The 3,365-nt window shown below is 41.0% G+C and overlaps 1 non-coding gene across 1 annotated transcript; it reads left to right on the plus strand.

Annotated features, from left to right (window-relative positions):
- The first annotated feature begins 1,145 nt into the window (after nt 1-1,145).
- LOC126003108 (U6 spliceosomal RNA) lies at nt 1,146-1,252 on the plus strand. Its single transcript, XR_007493650.1, has one exon. It is a non-coding gene; the product is annotated as a U6 spliceosomal RNA (small nuclear RNA).
- Nucleotides 1,253-3,365: the final 2,113 nt, after the last annotated feature.

Consider the following 3,365-nt stretch of genomic DNA (forward strand, 5'->3'; position numbering starts at 1 on the left):
TGAATGCAGCAAGATCAAAAAGGGGAAATTACATTCAAAGGAGCATCCCTAAGATTTACAGCACACCTATCACAAGAAACCCTCAAGTCCAGAAGGCAGTGGTGGGATATAGTGACAAAACTCAACAAAATGAATGCTTCGCCTAGAATACTGCGCCCAGCCAGATTCACTTTCAGATTTGAAGGAAATATACATAGCTTCATGGATAAACAACAGCTCAGAAACTTTACAGACACAAAACCAGCCTTAAAAGATAAACTGAAAGGTCTACTTTAAGACAGTACAGGCCTAAAGACACACCAAATTTCTACACAAAGATGGCTCTAAATCCCATGACAATTTTCTCTCTCAACATCAATGGGCCAAATGTACCAGTTTAGAGACACAGAGTGGCAAAATGGATCATAAAGCTGAATCCAACATTCTGCTGCCTACAAGAAATACATCTGAATAGTCAGAACAGACTCAAAACCTCAGTTGCAAGCATACATCAGGAAGGAAGAAGGGCCTACATAAGTAGCTTAATAACATAGCTTATAAAATTAAAAACAATAAATAAAATGAACCCAAAATAAGTAGGCAGAAGAAAATAACAAAGCTTAGAGAAGAAATTAATGAAATAAACCCCCCATATTAAAAAAAAAAATAAAAGACATTATTGTAATACTGCCCAGAGGCAACTGCCCTGAAGGCCCAGCTCATGATATGAAGCTCACCACAAAGAGTGGTGAATGCAGTTAGAGAAATGACAGCACTTGGGCCCGGTGAGATAGCACAGCAGCGTTTGCCTTGCAAGCAGCCGATCCAGGACCAAAGGTGGTTGGTTCGAATCCCATTGTCCCATGTGGTCCCCTGTGCCTGCCAGGAGCTATTTTTGAGCAGCCAGCCAGGAGTAACCCCTGAGCAATGCTGGGTGTGGCCCAAAAAACCAAAACAAAAAAACAAAGAGAGAGAGAAATGACAACACTAAGAACTGTCACAATAATGTTAATGAGTGAGAGAAGTCGAATGCCTGTCTCAAATACAGGCTCTGGGGTGGGGGTGTATGTGATGGGTGGTGAGAATATTGCACTGGTGAAGGAGGGGTGCTCTTTATATGACTGAAACTCAACTACAATCATGTCTGTAATCAAGGTGCTTAAATAGTGCTCGCTTCAGCAGCACATATATTAAAATTGGAATGATACAGAGAAGATTAGCATGGTCCCTGCACAAGGATGAAACGCAAATTCGTGAAGCGTTCCATATGTTTACGATGCTGTGTCTTTTGTGTGACAAAGCTGAAGACACTATCAGTATTCTCCTTGATGAACCCCGACAAATGACTCTGTTATTTTAAGCTCCTCTGCAACTATGTTTTAACTGTGATATCTTGGTTTATAATACAAGCAAACCTGGTTTACAATAGGAAAAAAAAAGGTGCTTAAATAAAGATATTATTTAAAAAAAGAAAAGGAAAGCTGGGAAGGTCTGAGCAACAGTACAGAAGGGAGGATGTTTGCCTTGCACCCAGCTGACCCAAGTTTGATCCTCAGCATCCCATATGGTCCCTTAGCCTGCTAGGAGCAAAGCCAGGAAAGCTGCCTGAGAGCCACCATGTGTGGCCCAAAAATAAAACAAACAAACAAAAAGGAAAATAGAAATGTTAACTTCCTTCCCCATCCCCATCTCAGATTATGGTTAGGGTATCTGCATTACAGACCTCATGGTTCTATTAAACAACAACTTCCATACCCTCAGGCCAGAGCAATTGCACAGTAGGGAGGGAGTTGGCCTTGCATGTGGCCAACCCAGGTTGAATTCCCAGTATCCCATAGGTTCCCTGAGCAACTCCAGGAGTAATTCCTGACCACAGAACCCCTAAACTTTGCTAGGTGTGGACCCAAAACAAAAACCAACCCCCCCCAAAAATAAAATAAAATAAAAACACCCACCCTTTGCATTTCCTTTTTTTAAAAATAATTTGCATTGTGACCAAAAGTGAATAACAAATCTTTCACAATAATATTTAAGGTACATAGTGACAATGAATCAGGGCTATACCCACCACCAGAGTTGTCCTCCATCCACCCCTTTTCCTAGTATATGTCTCATATCTCCCTCCTTTGCCCCCTGGAGTGCTAGTATAACTGTTCCCCTCTGTGTATAGCTTGTTGTAGAAAGGCTATCGATTCTGTTGTTGCTGACTTTGGGTTTGGTGTTTAAGTCTGATCATTTTTTATTTTCATTCAGTGTTCATATGGCTGTTTGGTCCTGGTACCATTCATTTTTATTTTTCCCCTCAATTTTTGAGGCAGAACAAGATGATTCAAGTTGAGTGGTTCTGCTGGAAGAAGACAAAAAAGAAAAATAAACATAACAAAAACCCAACAAACAACTGTAAAATACAAGTAAACAAACAAACAAAAACCAATAACTACCAAAAAAAGAAAAGCACCCAGCAACTACAACAACAACAACAATAAAAATCACCAAATAATAACCACAAGAGTGAAAAAGAAAGAAAAAAAGGAAGAAAAAAAGAGAAAAAGAAAAATTAAATAAAAAGGAAAAAAAAAACAAAGAAAGGAGTGCTAGAGTGGCAAGGTTTTGTGCTTTTTTTTTTTTTTTTGCATAGGCACAGTAAGTATTGGGGAAATAAGAAAGAGACTTCCCTTGGCCTAAGATATTCAAATTTTGAAACAACATCTCTTTTCTCTCAGGAAATTTCATCTCTCTGATGTTCAGGTTCTTGGGGAGCCTGATTCCAACTCTGCCAATAGTATGAAGAGGAAAATTTTTCTCATGGAGGAAGAGTCAGGAAGTCAGGAAAGGCTCTTGATTACACCAGCCATCTCAGGAAACCAAGGGCTCCACAAACTCAGACCCCCACTGACATCTTACACAGGTTTCTACAGATAGCAGAGGCAGGATGACAAACAGGGAGGTAGGAAAGCAGATAAACAAGCAATACTGGCCTCCACAGTCCTGCATATGTGACCTCCTGGGGGCCAGGCCTTGGGGAACTCAAGGCAGAAAGTTGAAGTGACAGTTCCAGGAGATATTTTTGAGGTACAGAGGCCAGAGGCATAGTCTAACAGGGTAGGCATTTGCCTTGCATGAGACCAATCCAGGTTCAATCATGACATCTCATATGGTCCCCCAAGCCCACTGGGAGTGATCCAAGCCCAGAGCCAAGAGTATCCCCTGGGCACTGTTGAATGTGATGTTAGGAGAGAATGTTCAAAAAAATCAAGGTAAGTGGAAGAGAAAGGAGTTTACTCATGCAGATCAAGGGTTCAGGGAGCCCCGCATACTTGGCCCTGAAGATATGCTCCATTTTAATGTCTTCAAACACAGAAGCAGCAAACAAGCAGACTTCCACA

This window comes from Suncus etruscus, chromosome 2 (genome assembly GCF_024139225.1).
Source record: "Suncus etruscus isolate mSunEtr1 chromosome 2, mSunEtr1.pri.cur, whole genome shotgun sequence".
Classification (NCBI taxonomy): Eukaryota; Metazoa; Chordata; class Mammalia; order Eulipotyphla; family Soricidae; genus Suncus; species Suncus etruscus.